Raw genomic sequence first — 23,876 nt, forward strand, 5'->3', positions numbered from 1 at the left:
AAAATGTACAAGTGATATATTAAAATCATCTTTCCAGCTTGAATTTCAATGATGCATTGGGGCAACGATTTTGTGAGAAACATCTTCACCCTTAAATAAAGATTTTCTTAATTCCTTACCTGTGTGCTAATTAGATATCACCTTGTTTTCACATTAAACAGACTTCCACATGAGAAAGCAGCAAGGATGCAGTGGCGTTAATGTTTCCTGGTGTCAACCTGTATTATTTCAGTAGACATTGAAATGAGGATGCATCTTGCTGCCTTTCCAATGAAGCAAGTTTAATTTAGTAATAGGTGAAAAACCATCCTTACAAAGGTGTTAATCAGAGACTTGGCTTTGTGGACACTTTTCAGAGAACAAATTTGTTAGCATAAAAATAAAGCCAGAAAATGAAGAGCTGTTTAATCACGCAATTTGATTTTTTTGCCAGCATATTTCTTTTTCTCTGCAACCCACTGCTAAATTGTGCTTCCTAGATGTTTTTATAAAATCAATGAATCAAATCTAACTCTGATTACATCAGAGAAGGCCAGGTACCCTACACAATAAGAGGGGGTTTGAAATTTTGACTTGTCTACTTAAATATCACCAAAATCTGATCACAAGGTCAATTACATTCCTGGATGGGATTGAACCACCAACCTTTTGGTTAATAGCCTTACACACTAACCAATTGCGCCACAGAGACACTTTGCAAAAGTACATACTGACAAAGGCTAATAAGCATTCATCTAGAACGTTTCCTAGAAAAACTTTAAAAAGTCAATAATCTGGAGAGTTTTTGTAAGATGTTTCTTCCATCAACCAACGAAGAAACACATTGGTACTTTCCCATGATGAGTGAGTGCTTCAGGATCTCTTGCACTTACATGTGCAGCAGAGTACTGCAATGGAAGCATGCTGGGCCCATAACCCAGAGGTAGGCAGATTGAAACTATCCTTTGCTATATGCATTTTTTTTGTTAATTAAAGTAATCCAAAACTGGGATTGATATTTTTGCTCTTTTATTTTTACTTAAAGTACAATAACTTTTACCATTTTAATTTGTTTTAATAGTATATTGACAGTATTGTTTTCTTTCAAAAATCCACTTAATTTTCTTTACCCTATTATTAAAATGGTAATTGACAAAAACAAACTACATTGTCACCAGAAGAGCAATACAAAATGTACAAGTGATATATTAAAATCATCTTTCCAGCTTGAATTTCAATGATGCATTGGGTCAACAATTTTGTGAGAAACATCTTCACCCTTAAATAAAGATTTTCTTAATTCCTTACCTGTGTGCTAATTAGATATCACCTTGTTTTCACAATTAAACAGACTTCCACATGAGAAAGCAGCAAGGATGCAGTGGCGTTAATGTTTCCTGGTGTCAACCTGTATTATTTCAGTAGACATTGAAATGAGGATGCATCTTGCTGCCTTTCCAATGAAGCAAGTTTAATTTAGTAATAGGTGAAAAACCATCCCTACAAAGGTGTTAATCAGAGACTTGGCTTTGTGGACACTTTTCAGAGAACAAATTTGTTAGCATAAAAATAAAGCCAGAAAATGAAGAGCTGTTTAATCACTCAATTGGATTTTTCTGCCAGCATATTTTTTTTCTCTGCAACCTACTGCTAAATTGTGCTTCCTAGCTGTTTTTATAAAATCACTGAATCAAATCTAACTCTGATTACATCAAGGAAGGCCAGGTACCTACACCATAACAGGGGGTTTGAAATTTTGACTTGTCTACTTAAAGATCACCAAAATCTGATCACAAGGTCAATTACATCCCTGGGTGGGATTGAACCACCAACCTTTTGGTTAATAGCCAAACACACTAACCGATTGCGCCACAGAGACACTTTGCAAAAAGTGCATACTGACAAAGGCTAATAAGCATTCATCTAGAACGTTTCCTAGAAAAACTTTAAAAAGTCAATAATCTGGAGAGTTTTTGTAAGATGTTTCTTCCATCAACCAACGAAGAAACACATTGGTACTTTCCCATGATGAGTGAGTGCTTCAGGATCTCTTGCACTTACATGTGCAGCAGAGTACTGCAATGGAAGCATGCTGGGCCGATAACCCAGAGGTAGGCAGATTGAAACTATCCTCTGCTATATGCATTTTTTTTAATTAAAGTAATCCAAAATTGGGATTGATATTTTAGCTCTTTTATTTTTACTTAAAGTACAATAACTTTTACCATTTTAATTTGTTTAATAGTATATTGACAGTATTGTTTTCTTTCAAAAATCCACTTCATTTTCTTTACCCTATTATTAAAATGGTAATTGACAAAAACAAACTACATTGTCACCAGAAGAGCAATACAAAATGTACAAGTGATATATTAAAATCATCTTTCCATCTTGAATTTCAATGATGCATTGGGGCAACGATTTTGTGAGAAACATCTTCACCCTTAAATAAAGATTTTCTTAATTCCTTACCTGTGTGCTAATTAGATATCACCTTGTTTTCACATTAAACAGACTTCCACATGAGAAAGCAGCAAGGATGCAGTGGCGTTAATGTTTCCAGGTGTCAACCTGTATTATTTCAGTAGATATTGAAATGACGATGCATCTTGCTGCCTTTCCAATGAAGCAAGTTTAATTTAGTAATAGGTGAAAAACCATCCCTACAAAGGTGTTAATCAGATACTTGGCTTTGTGGACACTTTTCAGAGAACAAATTTGTTAGCATAAAAATAAAGCCAGAAAATGAAGAGCTGTTTAATCACTCAATTGGATTTTTTTGCCAGCATATTTCTTTTTCTCTGCAACCCACTGCTAAATTGTGCTTCCTAGCTGTTTTTTTTATAAAATCACTTAATCAAATCTAACTCTGATTACATCAGAGAAGGCCAGGTACCCTACACCACAAGAGGGGGTTTGAAATTTTGACTTGTCTACTGAAAGATCACCAAAATCTGATAACAAGGTAAATTACGTCCCGGGGTGGGATTGAACCACCAACCTTTTGGATAATAACCGAACACGCTAACTGATTGCGCCACAGAGACACTTTGCAAACGTACATTCTGACAAACGCTAATAAGCATTCATCTAGAACGTTTCCTAGAAAAACTTTAAAAAGTCAATAATCTGGAGAGTTTTTGTAAGATGTTTCTTCCATCAATCAACGAAGAACATTCAAGCTGATTTCTTGCAGCAGCTGGGCACTGTAACAGCTCCAGAGCTGCTCTGTAAGGCAACTAAAAGGGTGTGGGCCCTGCAGCACTACCTGTAGTTCGCATTGTGCGTTGGAAGGCACAAAGTAAGCAGACGGGAGAAGTCAGGATAGTGCGCAAGGGCATAGAAGGGAGCGGCTCAAGAAAAGAGAAGTGGAAACAGACAGCAAACTAGGCTGGAGAGAGACCTGAGACAAAGAGATCTGAATTATACGAGAGCCGACCAGGGGAAACACAAATTATGCAGTCGAGTTTCCCACATTTGGGGAAATCGCTGGAGCAGCACACACAGAGTGCAATGGGTGAGCATTGCCCTGGGAGAAGCACCTTCATGATCATAGTATCTCACCTGGCAGGTAAGTAGGAGTTGGGCAAGAGCTGAGGAGGGTCGCTGCTCGGGCACCCCCCTGTCAAGTAAAGGAGATCCAACTGAGGCAGCACAAGGGAACTCTCGAAAGAAGAACAAGGCTAGAGGAAGATCTGAGACAAATAAATCTGACTTTTACCAGAGCTGACCAGAGGAAAGCACAAACACAGTCCCCCACTACCACAAATAATGCAGTCGAGTTTCCCACATTTGGGGAAATCATAGGAGTCAGCATACCCAGAATGCAATGAATGAACCTCACCCTGGGAGAACAATCTTCATGACCATGGTATCTCCTATGCAAAATAAGTATGATTTGGGATAGAGCTGGGGAGGGCCGCTGCTCAGGCACATCTCTGTCAAGTAAAGGAGATTCAACTGAGGCAGCACAAGGGAACTCTCATCTGGGGACAACAACTGCAGGGAGAACACATATTTTCTGATGAACATGGGAGGGCAGAAGGCTGCCTAATACTGAAGCACCCCCAAACAACAAACCAAATGCAACAACTAGTACATACATTCCTGGGGGAAGGCCTACAGCAGATGGATTTGCATATGGTGATGTCATCCAAGCAGTGGGTCAAAGTTGGCTTCAACCCTCATCTGCATATGAAAAGAGAAAAGGGGCGTGCAGGGCATGGCGGCCTTTTGCGGCGCTTGGATGACCCCTAGTTCGCATTAAACACCTCCACCCTCCTTCGGTGTGGGGCTCATGTTGGCTATGCCCCAGCCCCTGAAGCATTCAAGCTGATTTCTTGCAGCAGCTGGGCCCTGTAACAGCTCCAGAGCTGTTCTGTAAAGCATGTAAAAGGGTGTGGGCCCTGCAGCACTACCTGTAGTATGCATTGTGCGTTGGAAGGCACAAAGTAAGCAGACGGGAGAGGTCAGGATAGTGTGCAAGGGCATAGAAGGGAGCGGCTCAAGAAAAGAGAAGTGGAAACAGACAGCAAACTAGGCTGGAGAAAGACCTGAGACAAAGAGATCTGAATTATACGAGAGCCGACCAGAGGAAACACAAATTATGCAGTCAAGTTTCCCACATTTGGGGAAATCGCAGGAGCAGCACACCCAGAGTGCAATGGGTGAGCCTTGCCCTGGGAGAAGCACCTTCATGATCATAGTATCTCACCTGGCAGGTAAGTAGGAGTTGGGCTTGAGCTGGGGAGGGTCGCTGCTCGGGCACCCCCCTGTCAAGTAAAGGAGATCCAACTGAGGCAGCACAAGGGAACTCTCGAAAGAAGAACAAGGCTAGAGGAAGATCTGAGACAAATAAATCTGACTTTTACCAGAGCTGACCAGAGGAAAGCACAAACACAGTCCCTCACTACCACAAATAATGCAGTCGAGTTTCCCACATTTGGGGAAATCATAGGAGTCAGCATACCCAGAATGCAATGAATGAACCTCACCCTGGGAGAACAATCTTCATGACCATGGTATCTCCTATGCAAAATAAGTATGATTTGGGATAGAGCTGGGGAGGGCCGCTGCTCAGGCACATCTCTGTCAAGTAAAGGAGATTCAACTGAGGCAGCACAAGGGAACTCTCATCTGGGGACAACAACTGCTGGGAGAACACATATTTTCAGATGAACATGGGAGGGCAGAAGGCTGCCTAATACTGAAGCACCCCCAAACAACAAACCAAATGCAACAACTAGTACAAGCATTCCTGGGGGAAGGCCTACAGCAGATGGATTTGCATATGGTGATGTCATCCAAGCAGTGGGTCAAAGTTGGCTTCAACCCTCATCTGCATATGAAAAGAGAAAAGGGGCGTGCAGGGCATGGCGGCCTTTTGCGGCGCTTGGATGACCCCTAGTTCGCATTAAACACCTCCACCCTCCTTCGGTGTGGGGCTCATGTTGGCTATGCCCCAGCCCCTGAAGCATTCAAGCTGATTTCTTGCAGCAGCTGGGCCCTGTAACAGCTCCAGAGCTGCTCTGTAAGGCAAGTAAAAGGGTGTGGGCCCTGCAGCACTACCAGTAGTTCGCATTGTGCGTTGGAAGGCACAAAGTAAGCAGACGGGAGAAGTCAGGATAGTGCGCAAGGGCATAGAAGGGAGCGGCTCAAGAAAAGAGAAGTGGAAACAGACAGCAAACTAGGCTGGAGAGAGACCTGAGACAAAGAGATCTGAATTATACGAGAGCCGACCAGGGGAAACACAAATTATGCAGTCAAGTTTCCCACATTTGGGGAAATCACAGGGGCAGCACACCCAGAGTGCAATGGGTGAGCCTTGCCCTGGGAGAAGCACCTACATGATCATAGTATCTCACCTGGCAGGTAAGTAGGAGTTGGGCTAGAGCTGGGGAGGGTCGCTGCTCGGGTACCCCCCTGTCAAGTGAAGGAGATCCAACTGAGGCAGCACAAGGGAACTCTCGAAAGAAGAACAAGGCTAGAGGAAGATCTGAGACAAAGAAATCTGACTTTTACCAGAGCTGACCAGAGGAAAGCACAAACACAGTCCCCCACTACCACAAATAATGCAGTCAAGTTTCCCACATTTGGGGAAATCACAGGGGTCATCATACCCAGAATGCAATGAATGAACCTCACCCTGGGAGAACAATCTTCATGACCATGGTATCTCCTATGCAAAATAAGTATGATTTGGGATAGGGCTGGGGAGGGCCGCTGCTCAGGCACATCTCTGTCAAGTAAAGGCGATTCAACTGAGGCAGCACAAGGGAACTCTCATCTGGGGACAACAACTGCAGGGAGAACACATATTTTCAGATGAACATGGGAGGGCAGAAGGCTGCCTAATACTGAAGCACCCCCAAACAACAAACCAAATGCAACAACTAGTGCAAGCATTCCTGGGGGAAGGCCTGCAGCAGATGGATTTGCATATGGTGATGTCATCCAAGCAGTGGGTCAAAGTTGGCTTCAACCCTCGTCTGCATATGGAAAGAAAAAAGGGATATGCAGGGCATGGCGTCCTTTTGTGGCGCTTGGATGACCCCTAATTCACATTAAACATCTCCACCCTCCTTCGGTATGGGGCTCATGTTGGCTATGCCCCAGCCCCTGAAGCATTCAAGATGATTTCTTGCAGCAGCTGGGCACTGTAACAGCTCCAGAGCTGTTCTGTAAAGCATGTAAAAGGGTGTGGGCCCTGCAGCACTACCTGTAGTATGCATTGTGCGTTGGAAGGCACAAAGTAAGCAGACGGGAGAGGTCAGGATAGTGTGCAAGGGCATAGAAGGGAGCGGCTCAAGAAAAGAGAAGTGGAAACAGACAGCAAACTAGGCTGGAGAAAGACCTGAGACAAAGAGATCTGAATTATACGAGAGCCGACCAGAGGAAACACAAATTATGCAGTCAAGTTTCCCACATTTGGGGAAATCGCAGGAGCAGCACACCCAGAGTGCAATGGGTGAGCCTTGCCCTGGGAGAAGCACCTTCCTGATCATAGTATCTCACCTGGCAGGTAAGTAGGAGTTGGGCTAGAGCTGGGGAGGTTCGCTGCTCGGGCACCCCCCTGTCAAGTGAAGGAGTTCCAACTGAGGCAGCACAAGGGAACTCTCGAAAGAAGAACAAGGCTAGAGGAAGATCTGAGACAAAGAAATCTGACTTTTACCAGAGCTGAGCAGAGGAAAGCACAAACACAGTCCCCCACTACCACAAATAATGCAGTCGAGTTTCCCACATTTGGGGAAATCACAGGGGTCAGCATACCCAGAATGCAATGAATGAACCTCACCCTGGGAGAACAATCTTCATGACCATGGTATCTCCTATGCAAAATAAGTATGATTTGGGATAGGGCTGGGGAGGGCCGCTGCTCAGGCACATCTCTGTCAAGTAACGGAGATTCAACTGAGGCAGCACAAGGGAACTCTCATCTGGGGACAACAACTGCAGGGAGAACACATATTTTCAGATGAACATGGGAGGGCAGAAGGCTGCCTAATACTGAAGCACCCCCAAACAACAAACCAAATGCAACAACTAGTGCAAGCATTCCTGGGGGAAGGCCTGCAGCAGATTGATTTGCATATGGTAATGCCATCCAAGCAGTGGGTCAAAGTTGGCTTCAACCCTCGTCTGCATATGAAAAGAGAAAAGGGGCGTGCAGGGCATGGCGGCCTTTTGCGGCGCTTGGGTGACCCTTAGTTCGCATTAAACACCCCCACCCTCCTTCGGTGTGGGGCTCATGTTGGCAATGCCCCAGCCCCTGAAGCATTCAAGCTGATTTCTTGCAGCAGCTGGGCACTGTAACAGCTCCAGAGCTGCTCTGTGAGGCAAGTAAAAGGGTGTGGGCCCTGCAGCACTACCTGTAGTTTGCATTGTGTGTTGGAAGGCACAAAGTAAGCAGACGGGAGAAGTCAGGATAGTGCGCAAGGGCATAGAAGGGAGCGGCTCAAGAAAAGAGAAGTGGAAACAGACAGCAAACTAGGCTGGAGAGAGACCTGAGACAAAGAGATCTGAATTATACGAGAGCCGACCAGGGGAAACACAAATTATGCAGTCAAGTTTCCCACATTTGGGGAAATCACAGGGGCAGCACACCCAGAGTGCAATGGGTGAGCCTTGCCCTGGGAGAAGCACCTACATGATCATAGTATCTCACCTGGCAGGTAAGTAGGAGTTGGGCTAGAGCTGCGAAGGGTCGCTGCTCGGGTACCCCCCTGTCAAGTGAAGGAGATCCAACTAAGGCAGCACAAGGGAACTCTCGAAAGAGGAACAAGGCTAGAGGAAGATCTGAGACAAAGAAATCTGATTTTTACCAGAGTTGACCAGAAGAAAACACAAACACAGTCCCCCACTACCACAAATAATGCAGTTGAGTTTCCCACATTTGGGGAAATCACAGGGGTCAGCATACCCAGAATGCAATGAATGAACCTCACCCTGGGAGAACAATCTTCATGACCATGGTATCTCCTATACAAAATAAGTATGATTTGGGATAGGGCTGGGGAGGGCCGCTGCTCAGGCACATCTCTGTCAAGTAAAGGAGATTCAACTGAGGCAGCACAAGGGAACTCTCATCTGGGGACAACAACTGCAGGGAGAACACATATTTTCAGATGAACATGGGAGGGCAGAAGGCTGCCTAATACTGAAGCACCCCCAAACAACAAACCAAATGCAACAACTAGTGCAAGCATTCCTGGGGGAAGGCCTGCAGCAGATGGATTTGCATATGGTGATGTAATCCAAGCAGTGGGTCAAAGTTGGCTTCAACCCTCGTCTGCATATGAAAAGAAAAAAGGGATGTGCAGGGCATGGCGTCCTTTTGTGGCGCTTGGATGACCCCTAATTCGCATTAAACATCTCCACCCTCCTTCGGTGTGGGGCTCATGTTGGCTATGCCCCAGCCCCTGAAGCATTCAAGATGATTTCTTGCAGCAGCTGGGCACTGTAACAGCTCCAGAGCTGCTCTGTAAAGCATGTAAAAGGGGGTGGGCCCTGCAGCACTACCTGTAGTATGCATTGTGCGTTGGAAGGCACAAAGTAAGCAGACGGGAGAGGTCAGGATAGTGCGCAAGGGCATAGAAGGGAGCGGCTCAAGAAAAGAGAAGTGGAAACAGACAGCAAACTAGACTGGAGAGAGACCTGAGACAAAGAGATCTGAATTATATGAGAGCCGACCAGGGGAAACACAAATTATGCAGTCGAGTTTCCCACATTTGGGGAAATCTCTGGAGCAGCACACCCAGAGTGTAATTTTCTTTCTAGTGACCTTCGTGTGGGAGAAAAATGCAAAGGTACAAGACAGCTTGTCCTTGCCAATATCTCTCTTTTGCAAAGAGCTGCGCATTGGAAAATTCAGGGCTATGTCGTGTAGATGGTGGCCTAACAGGAGGCTTTAAAATTTTAATTCTAGTGTCCTTCGTTTGGGAGAAAAATGCAAAGGTACAAGACAGCTTTTCCTTGCCAATATCTCTCTTTTGCAAAGAGCTGCGCATTGGAAAATTCATGGCTATGCCGTGTAGATGATAGTCTAAACAGGAGGCTTTAAAATTTTCTTTCTAGTGTCCCTCGTTTGGGAGAAAAATGCAAAGGTACAAGACAGCTTTTCCTTGCCAATATCTCTCTTTTGCAAAGAGCTGCGCATTGGAAAATTCAGGGCTATGTCGTGTAGATGATGGCCTAACAGGAGGCTTTAAAATTTTCTTTCTAGTGTCCTTCGTTTGGGAGAAAAATGCAAAGGTACAAGACAGCTTTTCCTTGCCAATATCTCTCTTTTGCAAAGAGCTGCGCATTGGAAAATTCAGGGCTATGTCGTGTAGATGATGGTCTAAACAGGAGGCTTTAAAATTTTCTTTCTAGTGTCCTTCGTTTGGGAGAAAAATGCAAAGGTACAAGACAGCTTTTCCTTGCCAATATCTCTCTTTTGCAAAGAGCTGCGCATTGGAAAATTCATGGCTATGCCGTGTAGATGATGGTCTAAACAGGAGGCTTTAAAATTTTAATTCTAGTGTCCTTCGTTTGGGAGAAAAATGCAAAGGTACAAGACAGCTTTTCCTTGCCAATATCTCTCTTTTGCAAAGAGCTGCGCATTGGAAAATTCATGGCTATGCCGTGTAGATGATGGTCTAAACAGGAGGCTTTAAAATTTTCTTTCTAGTGTCCTTCGTTTGGGAGAAAAATGCAAAGGTACAAGACAGCTTTTCCTTGCCAATATCTCTCTTTTGCAAAGAGCTGCGCATTGGAAAATTCAGGGCTATGTCGTGTAAATGATGGCCTAACAGGAGGCTTTAAAATTTTCTTTCTAGTGTCCTTCGTTTGGGAGAAAAATGCAAAGGTACAAGACAGCTTTTCCTTGCCAATATCTCTCTTTTACAAAGAGCTGCGCATTGGAAAATTCAGGGCTATGTCGTGTAGATGATGGCCTAACAGGAGGCTTTAAAATTTTCTTTCTAGTGTCCTTCGTTTGGGAGAAAAATGCAAAGGTACAAGACAGCTTTTCCTTGCCAATATCTCTCTTTTGCAAAGAGCTACGCATTGGAAAATTCAGGGCTATGTCGTGTAGATGATGGCCTAACAGGAGGCTTTAAAATTTTCTTTCTAGTGACCTTCGTTTGGGAGGAAAATGCAAAGGTACAAGACAGCTTTTCCTTGCCAATATCTCTCTTTTGCAAAGAGCTGCGCATTGGAAAATTCAGGGCTATGTCGTGTAGATGATGGCCTAACAGGAGGCTTTAAAATTTTAATTCTAGTGTCCTTCGTTTGGGAGAAAAATGCAAAGGTACAAGACAGCTTTTACTTGCCAATATCTCTCTTTTGCAAAGAGCTGCGCATTGGAAAATTCAGGGCTATGTCGTGTAGATGATGGCCTAACAGGAGGCTTTAAAATTTTCTTTCTAGTGTCCTTCGTTTGGGAGAAAAATGCAAAGGTACAAGACAGCTTTTCCTTGCCAATATCTCTCTTTTGCAAAGAGCTACGCATTGGAAAATTCAGGGCTATGTCGTGTAGATGATGGCCTAACAGGAGGCTTTAAAATTTTCTTTCTAGTGACCTTCGTTTGGGAGAAAAATGCAAAGCTACAAGACAGCTTTTCCTTGCCAATATCTCTCTTTTGGATAGAGCTGCGCATTGGAAAATTCAGGGCTATGTCGTGTAGATGATGGCCTAACAGGAGGCTTTAAAATTTTCTTTCTAGTGACCTTCGTTTGGGAGAAAAATGCAAAGGTACAAGACAGCTTTTCCTTGCCAATATCTCTCTTTTGCAAAGAGCTGCGCATTGGAAAATTCAGGGCTGTGTCGTGTAGATGATGGCCTAACAGGAGGCTTTAAAATTTTCTTTCTAGTGTCCTTCGTTTGGGAGAAAAATGCAATGGTACAAGACAGCTTTTCCTTGCCAATATCTCTCTTTTGCAAAGAGCTGCGCATTGGAAAATTCAGGGCTATGTCGTGTAGATGATGGCCTAACAGGAGGCTTTAAAATTTTAATTCTAGTGTCCTTCGTTTGGGAGAAAAATGCAAAGGTACAAGACAGCTTTTCCTTGCCAATATCTCTCTTTTGCAAAGAGCTGCGCATTGGAAAATTCAGGGCTATGTCGTGTAGATGATGGCCTAACAGGAGGCTTTAAAATTTTCTTTCTAGTGTCCTTCGTTTGGGAGAAAAATGCAGAGGTACAAGACAGCTTTTCCTTGCCAATATCTCTCTTTTGCAAAGAGCTACGCATTGGAAAATTCAGGGCTATGTCGTGTAGATGATGGCCTAACAGGAGGCTTTAACATTTTCTTTCTAGTGACCTTCGTTTGGGAGAAAAATGCAAAGGTACAAGACAGCTTTTCCTTGCCAATATCTCTCTTTTGCAAAGAGCTACGCATTGGAAAATTCAGGGCTATGTCGTGTAGATGATGGCCTAACAGGAGGCTTTAAAATTTTCTTTCTAGTGACCTTCGTTTGGGAGAAAAATGCAAAGGTACAAGACAGCTTTTCCTTGCCAATATCTCTCTTTTGCAAAGCTGCGCATTGGAAAATTCAGGGCTATGTCGTGTAGATGATGGCCTAACAGGAGGCTTTAAAATTTTCTTTCTAGTGACCTTCGTTTGGGAGAAAAATGCAAAGGTACAAGACAGCTTTTCCTTGCCAATATCTCTCTTTTGCAAAGAGCTGCGCATTGGAAAATTCAGGGCTATGTCGTGTAGATGATGGCCTAACAGGAGGCTTTAAAATTTTCTTTCTAGTGTCCTTCGTTTGGGAGAAAAATGCAAAGGTACAAGACAGCTTTTCCTTGCCAATATCTCTCTTTTGCAAAGAGCTGCGCATTGGAAAATTCAGGGCTATGTCGTGTAGATGATGGCCTAACAGGAGGCTTTAAAATTTTAATTCTAGTGTCCTTCGTTTGGGAGAAAAATGCAAAGGTACAAGACAGCTTTTCCTTGCCAATATCTCTCTTTTGCAAAGAGCTGCGCATTGGAAAATTCAGGGCCATGTCGTGTAGATGATGGCCTAACAGGAGGCTTTAAAATTATCTTTCTAGTGTCCTTCGTTTGGGAGAAAAATGCAAAGGTACAAGACAGCTTTTCCTTGCCAATATCTCTCTTTTGCAAAGAGCTGCGCATTGGAAAATTCAGGGCTATGTCGTGTAGATGATGGCCTAACAGGAGGCTTTAAAATTTTAATTCTAGTGTCCTTCGTTTGGGAGAAAAATGCAAAGGTACAAGACAGCTTTTCCTTGCCAATATCTCTCTTTTGCAAAGAGCTACGCATTGGAAAATTCAGGGCTATGTCGTGTAGATGATGGCCTAACAGGAGGCTTTAAAATTTTAATTCTAGTGTCCTTCGTTTGGGAGAAAAATGCAAAGGTACAAGACAGCTTTTCCTTGCCAATATCTCTCTTTTGCAAAGCTGCGCATTGGAAAATTCAGGGCTATGTCGTGTAGATGATGGCCTAACAGGAGGCTTTAAAATTTTCTTTCTAGTGACCTTCGTTTGGGAGAAAAATGCAAAGGTACAAGACAGCTTTTCCTTGCCAATATCTCTCTTTTGCAAAGAGCTGCGCATTGGAAAATTCAGGGCTATGTCGTGTAGATGATGGCCTAACAGGAGGCTTTAAAATTTTCTTTCTAGTGTCCTTCGTTTGGGAGAAAAATGCAAAGGTACAAGACAGCTTTTCCTTGCCAATATCTCTCTTTTGCAAAGAGCTGCGCATTGGAAAATTCAGGGCTATGTCGTGTAGATGATGGCCTAACAGGAGGCTTTAAAATTTTAATTCTAGTGTCCTTCGTTTGGGAGAAAAATGCAAAGGTACAAGACAGCTTTTCCTTGCCAATATCTCTCTTTTGCAAAGAGCTGCGCATTGGAAAATTCAGGGCCATGTCGTGTAGATGATGGCCTAACAGGAGGCTTTAAAATTATCTTTCTAGTGTCCTTCGTTTGGGAGAAAAATGCAAAGGTACAAGACAGCTTTTCCTTGCCAATATCTCTCTTTTGCAAAGAGCTGCGCATTGGAAAATTCAGGGCTATGTCGTGTAGATGATGGCCTAACAGGAGGCTTTAAAATTTTAATTCTAGTGTCCTTCGTTTGGGAGAAAAATGCAAAGGTACAAGACAGCTTTTCCTTGCCAATATCTCTCTTTTGCAAAGAGCTGCGCATTGGAAAATTCAGGGCTATGTCGTGTAGATGATGGCCTAACAGGAGGCTTTAAAATTTTCTTTCTAGTGTCCTTCGTTTGGGAGAAAAATGCAAAGGTACAAGACAGCTTTTCCTTGCCAATATCTCTCTTTTGCAAAGAGCTACGCATTGGAAAATTCAGGGCTATGTCGTGTAGATGATGGCCTAACAGGAGGCTTTAACATTTTAATTCTAGTGTCCTTCGTTTGGGAGAAAAATGCAAAGGTACAAGACAGCTTTTCCTTGCCAATATCTCTCTTTTGCAAAGAGCTGCGCATTGGAAAATTCAGGGCTATGTCGTGTAGATGATGGCCTAACAGGAGGCTTTAAAATTTTCTTTCTAGTGTCCTTCGTTTGGGAGAAAAATGCAAAGGTACAAGACAGCTTTTCCTTGCCAATATCTCTCTTTTGCAAAGAGCTGCGCATTGGAAAATTCAGGGCTATGTCGTGTAGATGATGGCCTAACAGGAGGCTTTAAAATTTTAATTCTAGTGTCCTTCGTTTGGGAGAAAAATGCAAAGGTACAAGACAGCTTTTCCTTGCCAATATCTCTCTATTGCAAAGAGCTACGCATTGGAAAATTCAGGGCTATGCCGTTTAGATGAAGCACTAACAGGAGGCTTTAAAATTTTAATTCTAGTGTCTTTCGTTTTGGAGAAAAATGCAAAGGTACAAGACAGCTTTTCCTTGCCAATATCTCTCTTTTGCAAAGAGCTGCGCATTGGAAAATTCAGGGCCATGTCGTGTAGATGATGGCCTAACAGGAGGCTTTAAAATTATCTTTCTAGTGTCCTTCGTTTGGGAGAAAAATGCAAAGGTACAAGACAGCTTTTCCTTGCCAATATCTCTCTTTTGCAAAGAGCTACGCATTGGAAAATTCAGGGCTATGTCGTGTAGATGATGGCCTAACAGGAGGCTTTAAAATTTTCTTTCTAGTGTCCTTCGTTTGGGAGAAAAATGCAAAGGTACAAGACAGCTTTTCCTTGCCAATATCTCTCTTTTGCAAAGAGCTACGCATTGGAAAATTCAGGGCTATGTCGTGTAGATGATGGCCTAACAGGAGGCTTTAAAATTTTAATTCTAGTGTTCTTCGTTTGGGAGAAAAATGCAAAGGTACAAGACAGCTTTTCCTTGCCAATATCTCTCTTTTGCAAAGAGCTGCGCATTGGAAAATTCAGGGCTATGTCGTGTAGATGATGGCCTAACAGGAGGCTTTAAAATTTTCTTTCTAGTGTCCTTCGTTTGGGAGAAAAATGCAAAGGTACAAGACAGCTTTTCCTTGCCAATATCTCTCTTTTGCAAAGAGCTACGCATTGGAAAATTCAGGGCTATGTCGTGTAGATGATGGCCTAACAGGAGGCTTTAAAATTTTCTTTCTAGTGACCTTCGTTTGGGAGAAAAATGCAAAGGTACAAGACAGCTTTTCCTTGCCAATATCTCTCTTTTGCAAAGAGCTGCGCATTGGAAAATTCAGGGCTATGTCGTGTAGATGATGGCCTAACAGGAGGCTTTAAAATTTTCTTTCTAGTGACCTTCGTTTGGGAGAAAAATGCAAAGGTACAAGACAGCTTTTCCTTGCCAATATCTCTCTTTTGCAAAGAGCTGCGCATTGGAAAATTCAGGGCTATGTCGTGTAGATGATGGCCTAACAGGAGGCTTTAAAATTTTCTTTCTAGTGTCCTTCGTTTGGGAGAAAAATGCAAAGGTACAAGACAGCTTTTCCTTGCCAATATCTCTCTTTTGCAAAGAGCTGCGCATTGGAAAATTCAGGGCTATGTCGTGTAGATGATGGCCTAACAGGAGGCTTTAAAATTTTAATTCTAGTGTCCTTCGTTTGGGAGAAAAATGCAATGGTACAAGACAGCTTTTCCTTGCCAATATCTCTCTTTTGCAAAGAGCTGCGCATTGAAAAATTCAGGGCTATGTCGTGTAGATGATGGCCTAACAGGAGGCTTTAAAATGTTCTTTCTAGTGTCCTTCGTTTGGGAGAAAAATGCAATGGTACAAGACAGCTTTTCCTTGCCAATATCTCTCTTTTGCAAAGAGCTGCGCATTTGAAAATTCAGGGCTATGTCGTGTAGATGATGGCCTAACAGGAGGCTTTAAAATTTTCTTTCTAGTGTCCTTCGTTTGGGAGAAAAATGCAAAGGTACAAGACAGCTTTTCCTTGCCATTATCTCTCTTTTGCAAAGAGCTACGCATTGGAAAATTCAGGGCTATGTCGTGTAGATGATGGCCTAACAGGAGGCTTTAAAATTTTCTTTCTAGTGACCTTCGTTTGGGAGAAAAATGCAAAGGTACAAGACAGCTTTTCCTTGCCAATATCTCTCTTTTGCAAAGAGCTGCGCATTGGAAAATTCAGGGCTATGTCGTGTAGATGATGGCCTAACAGGAGGCTTTAAAATTTTCTTTCTAGTGTCCTTCGTTTGGGAGAAAAATGCAAAGGTACAAGACAGCTTTTCCTTGCCAATATCTCTCTTTTGCAAAGAGCTGCGCATTGGAAAATTCAGGGCTATGTCGTGTAGATGATGGCCTAACAGGAGGCTTTAAAATTTTAATTCTAGTGTCCTTCGTTTGGGAGAAAAATGCAAAGGTACAAGACAGCTTTTCCTTGCCAATATCTCTCTTTTGCAAAGAGCTGCGCATTGGAAAATTCAGGGCCATGTCGTGTAGATGATGGCCTAACAGGAGGCTTTAAAATTATCTTTCTAGTGTCCTTCGTTTGGGAGAAAAATGCAAAGGTACAAGACAGCTTTTCCTTGCCAATATCTCTCTTTTGCAAAGAGCTGCGCATTGGAAAATTCAGGGCTATGTCGTGTAGATGATGGCCTAACAGGAGGCTTTAAAATTTTAATTCTAGTGTCCTTCGTTTGGGAGAAAAATGCAAAGGTACAAGACAGCTTTTCCTTGCCAATATCTCTCTTTTGCAAAGAGCTGCGCATTGGAAAATTCAGGGCTATGTCGTGTAGATGATGGCCTAACAGGAGGCTTTAAAATTTTCTTTCTAGTGTCCTTCGTTTGGGAGAAAAATGCAAAGGTACAAGACAGCTTTTCCTTGCCAATATCTCTCTTTTGCAAAGAGCTACGCATTGGAAAATTCAGGGCTATGTCGTGTAGATGATGGCCTAACAGGAGGCTTTAAAATTTTAATTCTAGTGTCCTTCGTTTGGGAGAAAAATGCAAAGGTACAAGACAGCTTTTCCTTGCCAATATCTCTCTTTTGCAAAGCTGCGCATTGGAAAATTCAGGGCTATGTCGTGTAGATGATGGCCTAACAGGAGGCTTTAAAATTTTCTTTCTAGTGACCTTCGTTTGGGAGAAAAATGCAAAGGTACAAGACAGCTTTTCCTTGCCAATATCTCTCTTTTGCAAAGAGCTGCGCATTGGAAAATTCAGGGCTATGTCGTGTAGATGATGGCCTAACAGGAGGCTTTAAAATTTTCTTTCTAGTGTCCTTCGTTTGGGAGAAAAATGCAAAGGTACAAGACAGCTTTTCCTTGCCAATATCTCTCTTTTGCAAAGAGCTGCGCATTGGAAAATTCAGGGCTATGTCGTGTAGATGATGGCCTAACAGGAGGCTTTAAAATTTTAATTCTAGTGTCCTTCGTTTGGGAGAAAAATGCAAAGGTACAAGACAGCTTTTCCTTGCCAATATCTCTCTTTTGCAAAGAGCTGCGCATTGGAAAATTCAGGGCCATGTCGTGTAGATGATGGCCTAACAGGAGGCTTTAAAATTATCTTTCTAGTGTCCTTCGTTTGGGAGAAAAATGCAAAGGTACAAGACAGCTTTTCCTTGCCAATATCTCTCTTTTGCAAAGAGCTGCGCATTGGAAAATTCAGGGCTATGTCGTGTAGATGATGGCCTAACAGGAGGCTTTAAAATTTTAATTCTAGTGTCCTTCGTTTGGGAGAAAAATGCAAAGGTACAAGACAGCTTTTCCTTGCCAATATCTCTCTTTTGCAAAGAGCTGCGCATTGGAAAATTCAGGGCTATGTCGTGTAGATGATGGCCTAACAGGAGGCTTTAAAATTTTCTTTCTAGTGTCCTTCGTTTGGGAGAAAAATGCAAAGGTACAAGACAGCTTTTCCTTGCCAATATCTCTCTTTTGCAAAGAGCTACGCATTGGAAAATTCAGGGCTATGTCGTGTAGATGATGGCCTAACAGGAGGCTTTAAAATTTTAATTCTAGTGTCCTTCGTTTGGGAGAAAAATGCAAAGGTACAAGACAGCTTTTCCTTGCCAATATCTCTCTTTTGCAAAGAGCTGCGCATTGGAAAATTCAGGGCTATGTCGTGTAGATGATGGCCTAACAGGAGGCTTTAAAATTTTCTTTCTAGTGTCCTTCGTTTGGGAGAAAAATGCAAAGGTACAAGACAGCTTTTCCTTGCCAATATCTCTCTTTTGCAAAGAGCTGCGCATTGGAAAATTCAGGGCTATGTCGTGTAGATGATGGCCTAACAGGAGGCTTTAAAATTTTAATTCTAGTGTCCTTCGTTTGGGAGAAAAATGCAAAGGTACAAGACAGCTTTTCCTTGCCAATATCTCTCTATTGCAAAGAGCTACGCATTGGAAAATTCAGGGCTATGCCGTTTAGATGAAGCACTAACAGGAGGCTTTAAAATTTTAATTCTAGTGTCCTTCGTTTTGGAGAAAAATGCAAAGGTACAAGACAGCTTTTCCTTGCCAATATCTCTCTTTTGCAAAGAGCAGCGCATTGGAAAATTCAGGGCTATGTCGTGTAGATGATGGCCTAACAGGAGGCTTTAAAATTATCTTTCTAGTGTCCTTCGTTTGGGAGAAAAATGCAAAGGTACAAGACAGCTTTTCCTTGCCAATATCTCTCTTTTGCAAAGAGCTGCGCATTGGAAAATTCAGGGCTATGTCGTGTAGATGATGGCCTAACAGGAGGCTTTAAAATTTTAATTCTAGTGTCCTTCGTTTGGGAGAAAAATGCAAAGGTACAAGACAGCTTTTCCTTGCCAATATCTCTCTTTTGCAAAGAGCTGCGCATTGGAAAATTCAGGGCTATGTCGTGTAGATGATGGCCTAACAGGAGGCTTTAAAATTTTCTTTCAAGTGTCCTTCGTTTGGGAGAAAAATGCAAAGGTACAAGACAGCTTTTCCTTGCCAATATCTCTCTTTTGCAAAGAGCTACACATTGGAAAATTCAGGGCTATGTCGTGTAGATGATGGCCTAACAGGAGGCTTTAAAATTTTAATTCTAGTGTCCTTCGTTTGGGAGAAAAATGCAAAGGTACAAGACAGCTTTTCCTTGCCAATATCTCTCTTTTGCAAAGAGCTGCGCATTGGAAAATTCAGGGCTATGTCGTGTAGATGATGGCCTAACAGGAGGCTTTAAAATTTTCTTTCTAGTGTCCTTCGTTTGGGAGAAAAATGCAAAGGTACAAGACAGCTTTTCCTTGCCAATATCTCTCTTTTGCAAAGAGCTACGCATTGGAAAATTCAGGGCTATGTCGTGTAGATGATGGCCTAACAGGAGGCTTTAAAATTTTCTTTCTAGTGACCTTCGTTTGGGAGAAAAATGCAAAGGTACAAGACAGCTTTTCCTTGCCAATATCTCTCTTTTGCAAAGAGCTGCGCATTGGAAAATTCAGGGCTATGTCGTGTAGATGATGGCCTAACAGGAGGCTTTAAAATTTTCTTTCTAGTGACCTTCGTTTGGGAGAAAAATGCAAAGGTACAAGACAGCTTTTCCTTGCCAATATCTCTCTTTTGCAAAGAGCTGCGCATTGGAAAATTCAGGGCTATGTCGTGTAGATGATGGCCTAACAGGAGGCTTTAAAATTTTCTTTCTAGTGTCCTTCGTTTGGGAGAAAAATGCAAAGGTACAAGACAGCTTTTCCTTGCCAATATCTCTCTTTTGCAAAGAGCTGCGCATTGGAAAATTCAGGGCTATGTCGTGTAGATGATGGCCTAACAGGAGGCTTTAAAATTTTCTTTCTAGTGTCCTTCGTTTGGGAGAAAAATGCAAAGGTACAAGACAGCTTTTCCTTGCCAATATCTCTCTTTTGCAAAGAGCTGCGCATTGGAAAATTCAGGGCTATGTCGTGTAGATGATGGCCTAACAGGAGGCTTTAAAATTTTAATTCTAGTGTCCTTCGTTTGGGAGAAAAATGCAATGGTACAAGACAGCTTTTCCTTGCCAATATCTCTCTTTTGCAAAGAGCTGCGCATTGAAAAATTCAGGGCTATGTCGTGTAGATGATGGCCTAACAGGAGGCTTTAAAATGTTCTTTCTAGTGTCCTTCGTTTGGGAGAAAAATGCAATGGTACAAGACAGCTTTTCCTTGCCAATATCTCTCTTTTGCAAAGAGCTGCGCATTGGAAAATTCAGGGCTATGTCGTGTAGATGATGGCCTAACAGGAGGCTTTAAAATTTTCTTTCTAGTGTCCTTCGTTTGGGAGAAAAATGCAAAGGTACAAGACAGCTTTTCCTTGCCAATATCTCTCTTTTGCAAAGAGCTACGCATTGGAAAATTCAGGGCTATGTCGTGTAGATGATGGCCTAACAGGAGGCTTTAAAATTTTCTTTCTAGTGACCTTCGTTTGGGAGAAAAATGCAAAGGTACAAGACAGCTTTTCCTTGCCAATATCTCTCTTTTGCAAAGAGCTGCGCATTGGAAAATTCAGGGCTATGTCGTGTAGATGATGGCCTAACAGGAGGCTTTAAAATTTTCTTTCTAGTTTCCTTCGTTTGGGAGAAAAATGCAAAGGTACAAGACAGCTTTTCCTTGCCAATATCTCTCTTTTGCAAAGAGCTGCGCAATGGAAAATTCAGGGCTATGTCGTGTAGATGATGGCCTAACAGGAGGCTTCAAAATTTTCTTTCTAGTGTCCTTCGTTTGGGAGAAAAATGCAATGGTACAAGACAGCTTTTCCTTGCCAATATCTCTCTTTTGCAAAGAGCTGCGCATTGGAAAATTCAGGGCTATGTCGTGTAGATGATGGCCTAACAGGAGGCTTTAAAATGTTCTTTCTAGTGTCCTTCGTTTGGGAGAAAAATGCAATGGTACAAGACAGCTTTTCCTTGCCAATATCTCTCTTTTGCAAAGAGCTGCGCATTGGAAAATTCAGGGCTATGTCGTGTAGATGATGGCTTAACAGGAGGCTTTAAAATTTTCTTTCTAGTGTCCTTCGTTTGGGAGAAAAATGCAGAGGTACAAGACAGCTTTTCCTTGCCAATATCTCTCTTTTGCAAAGAGCTACGCATTGGAAAATTCAGGGCTATGTCGTGTAGATGATGGCCTAACAGGAGGCTTTAAAATTTTCTTTCTAGTGACCTTCGTTTGGGAGAAAAATGCAAAGGTACAAGACAGCTTTTCCTTGCCAATATCTCTCTTTTGCAAAGAGCTGCGCATTGGAAAATTCAGGGCTATGTCGTGTAGATGATGGCCTAACAGGAGGCTTTAAAATTTTCTTTCTAGTTTCCTTCGTTTGGGAGAAAAATGCAAAGGTACAAGACAGCTTTTCCTTGCCAATATCTCTCTTTTGCAAAGAGCTGCGCATTGGAAAATTCAGGGCTATGTCGTGTAGATGATGGCCTAACAGGAGGCTTCAAAATTTTCTTTCTAGTGTCCTTCGTTTGGGAGAAAAATGCAATGGTACAAGACAGCTTTTCCTTGCCAATATCTCTCTTTTGCAAAGAGCTGCGCATTGGAAAATTCAGGGCTATGTCGTGTAGATGATGGCCTTACAGGAGGCTTTAAAATTTTCTTTCTAGTGTCCTTCGTTTGGGAGAAAAATGCAAAGGTACAAGACAGCTTTTCCTTGCCAATATCTCTCTTTTGCAAAGAGCTACGCATTGGAAAATTCAGGGCTATGTCGTGTAGATGATGGCCTAACAGGAGGCTTTAAAATTTTAATTCTAGTGTCCTTCGTTTGGGAGAAAAATGCAAAGGTACAAGACAGCTTTTCCTTGCCAATATCTCTCTTTTGCAAAGAGCTGCGCATTGGAAAATTCAGGGCTATGTCGTGTAGATGATGGCCTAACAGGAGGCTTTAAAATTTTCTTTCCAGTGTCCTTCGTTTGGGAGAAAAATGCAAAGGTACAAGACAGCTTTTCCTTGCCAATATATCTCTTTTGCAAAGAGCTGCGCATTGGAAAATTCAGGGCTATGTCGTGCAGATGATGGCCTAACAGGAGGCTTTAAAATTTTCTTTCTAGTGTCCTTCGTTTGGGAGAAAAATGCAAAGGTACAAGACAGCTTTTCCTTGCCAATATCTCTCTTTTGCAAAGAGCTACGCATTGGAAAATTCAGGGCTATGTCGTGTAGATGATGGCCTAACAGGAGGCTTTAAAATTTTCTTTCTAGTGACCTTCGTTTGGGAGAAAAATGCAAAGGTACAAGACAGCTTTTCCTTGCCAATATCTCTCTTTTGCAAAGAGCTGCGCATTGGAAAATTCAGGGCTATGTCGTGTAGATGATGGCCTAACAGGTGGCTTTAAAAATTTTCTTTCTAGTGTCCTTCGTTTGGGAGAAAAATGCAATGGTACAAGACAGCTTTTCCTTGCCAATATCTCTCTTTTGCAAAGAGCTGCGCATTGGAAAATTCAGGGCTATGTCGTGTAGATGATGGCCTAACAGGAGGCTTTAAAATTTTCTTTCTAGTGACCTTCGTTTGGGAGAAAAATGCAAAGGTACAAGACAGCTTTTCCTTGCCAATATCTCTCTTTTGCAAAGAGCTGCGCATTGGAAAATTCAGGGCTATGTCGTGTAGATGATGGCCTAACAGGAGGCTTTAAAATTTTCTTTCTAGTTTCCTTCGTTTGGGAGAAAAATGCAAAGGTACAAGACAGCTTTTCCTTGCCAATATCTCTCTTTTGCAAAGAGCTGCGCATTGGAAAATTCAGGGCTATGTCGTGTAGATGATGGCCTAACAGGAGGCTTCAAAATTTTCTTTCTAGTGTCCTTCGTTTGGGAGAAAAATGCAATGGTACAAGACAGCTTTTCCATGCCAATATCTCTCTTTTGCAAAGAGCTGCGCATTGGAAAATTCAGGGCTATATCGTGTAGATGATGGCCTTACAGGAGGCTTTAAAATTTTCTTTCTAGTGTCCTTCGTTTGGGAGAAAAATGCAAAGGTACAAGACAGCTTTTCCTTGCCAATATCTCTCTTTTGCAAAGAGCTACGCATTGGAAAATTCAGGGCTATGTCGTGTAGATGATGGCCTAACAGGAGGCTTTAAAATTTTAATTCTAGTGTCCTTCGTTTGGGAGAAAAATGCAAAGGTACAAGACAGCTTTTCCTTGCCAATATCTCTCTTTTGCAAAGAGCTGCGCATTGGAAAATTCAGGGCTATGTCGTGTAGATGATGGCCTAACAGGAGGCTTTAAAATTTTCTTTCTAGTGTCCTTCGTTTGGGAGAAAAATGCAAAGGTACAAGACAGCTTTTCCTTGCCAATATCTCTCTTTTGCAAAGAGCTGCGCATTGGAAAATTCAGGGCTATGTCATGTAGATGATGGCCTAACAGGAGGCTTTAAAATTTTCTTTCTAGTGTCCTTCGTTTGGGAGAAAAATGCAAAGGTACAAGACAGCTTTTCCTTGCCAATATCTCTCTTTTGCAAAGAGCTACGCATTGGAAAATTCAGGGCTATGTCGTGTAGATGATGGCCTAACAGGAGGCTTTAAAATTTTCTTTCTAGTGACCTTCGTTTGGGAGAAAAATGCAAAGGTACAAGACAGCTTTTCCTTGCCAATATCTCTCTTTTGCAAAGAGCTGCGCATTGGAAAATTTAGGGCTATGTCGTGTAGATGATGGCCTAACAGGTGGCTTTAAAAATTTTCTTTCTAGTGTCCTTCGTTTGGGAGAAAAATGCAATGGTACAAGACAGCTTTTCCTTGCCAATATCTCTCTTTTGCAAAGAGCTGCGCATTGGAAAATTCAGGGCTATGTCGTGTAGATGATGGCCTTACAGGAGGCTTTAAAATTTTCTTTCTAGTGTCCTTCGTTTGGGAGAAAAATGCAAAGGTACAAGACAGCTTTTCCTTGCCAATATCTCTCTTTTGCAAAGAGCTACGCATTGGAAAATTCAGGGCTATGTCGTGTAGATGATGGCCTAACAGGAGGCTTTAAAATTTTAATTCTAGTGTCCTTCGTTTGGGAGAAAAATGCAAAGGTACAAGACAGCTTTTCCTTGCCAATATCTCTCTTTTGCAAAGAGCTGCGCATTGGAAAATTCAGGGCTATGTCGTGTAGATGATGGC

General features: G+C 42.4%; 11 non-coding genes across 11 annotated transcripts; all 11 read right to left on the reverse strand.

Moving 5' to 3' along the window:
• Window positions 1–1,784: 1,784 nt before the first annotated feature.
• TRNAN-AUU (transfer RNA asparagine (anticodon AUU)) lies at window positions 1,785–1,858 on the reverse strand. The gene has a single exon. It is a non-coding gene; the product is annotated as a tRNA-Asn (tRNA).
• A 1,537-nt stretch (window positions 1,859–3,395) lies between these two features.
• On the reverse strand, window positions 3,396–3,558 carry LOC134931143 (U1 spliceosomal RNA). The gene has a single exon (XR_010178995.1). It is a non-coding gene; the product is annotated as a U1 spliceosomal RNA (small nuclear RNA).
• Window positions 3,559–3,710: 152 nt separating this feature from the next.
• Window positions 3,711–3,874, reverse strand: LOC134930881 (U1 spliceosomal RNA). The gene has a single exon (XR_010178784.1). It is a non-coding gene; the product is annotated as a U1 spliceosomal RNA (small nuclear RNA).
• A 671-nt stretch (window positions 3,875–4,545) lies between these two features.
• Window positions 4,546–4,708, reverse strand: LOC134930992 (U1 spliceosomal RNA). Its single transcript, XR_010178883.1, has one exon. It is a non-coding gene; the product is annotated as a U1 spliceosomal RNA (small nuclear RNA).
• A 152-nt stretch (window positions 4,709–4,860) lies between these two features.
• On the reverse strand, window positions 4,861–5,024 carry LOC134930907 (U1 spliceosomal RNA). Its single transcript, XR_010178809.1, has one exon. It is a non-coding gene; the product is annotated as a U1 spliceosomal RNA (small nuclear RNA).
• A 671-nt stretch (window positions 5,025–5,695) lies between these two features.
• Window positions 5,696–5,858, reverse strand: LOC134931106 (U1 spliceosomal RNA). The gene has a single exon (XR_010178973.1). It is a non-coding gene; the product is annotated as a U1 spliceosomal RNA (small nuclear RNA).
• Window positions 5,859–6,010: 152 nt separating this feature from the next.
• Window positions 6,011–6,174, reverse strand: LOC134930951 (U1 spliceosomal RNA). The gene has a single exon (XR_010178847.1). It is a non-coding gene; the product is annotated as a U1 spliceosomal RNA (small nuclear RNA).
• Window positions 6,175–6,845: 671 nt separating this feature from the next.
• On the reverse strand, window positions 6,846–7,008 carry LOC134930995 (U1 spliceosomal RNA). The gene has a single exon (XR_010178885.1). It is a non-coding gene; the product is annotated as a U1 spliceosomal RNA (small nuclear RNA).
• A 152-nt stretch (window positions 7,009–7,160) lies between these two features.
• LOC134930820 (U1 spliceosomal RNA) lies at window positions 7,161–7,324 on the reverse strand. Its single transcript, XR_010178732.1, has one exon. It is a non-coding gene; the product is annotated as a U1 spliceosomal RNA (small nuclear RNA).
• A 671-nt stretch (window positions 7,325–7,995) lies between these two features.
• LOC134931107 (U1 spliceosomal RNA) lies at window positions 7,996–8,158 on the reverse strand. The gene has a single exon (XR_010178974.1). It is a non-coding gene; the product is annotated as a U1 spliceosomal RNA (small nuclear RNA).
• A 152-nt stretch (window positions 8,159–8,310) lies between these two features.
• Window positions 8,311–8,474, reverse strand: LOC134930922 (U1 spliceosomal RNA). The gene has a single exon (XR_010178823.1). It is a non-coding gene; the product is annotated as a U1 spliceosomal RNA (small nuclear RNA).
• Between the last annotated feature and the right edge of the window lie 15,402 nt (window positions 8,475–23,876).

This window comes from Pseudophryne corroboree, chromosome 5 (genome assembly GCF_028390025.1).
Source record: "Pseudophryne corroboree isolate aPseCor3 chromosome 5, aPseCor3.hap2, whole genome shotgun sequence".
NCBI classification, from domain to species: Eukaryota; Metazoa; Chordata; class Amphibia; order Anura; family Myobatrachidae; genus Pseudophryne; species Pseudophryne corroboree.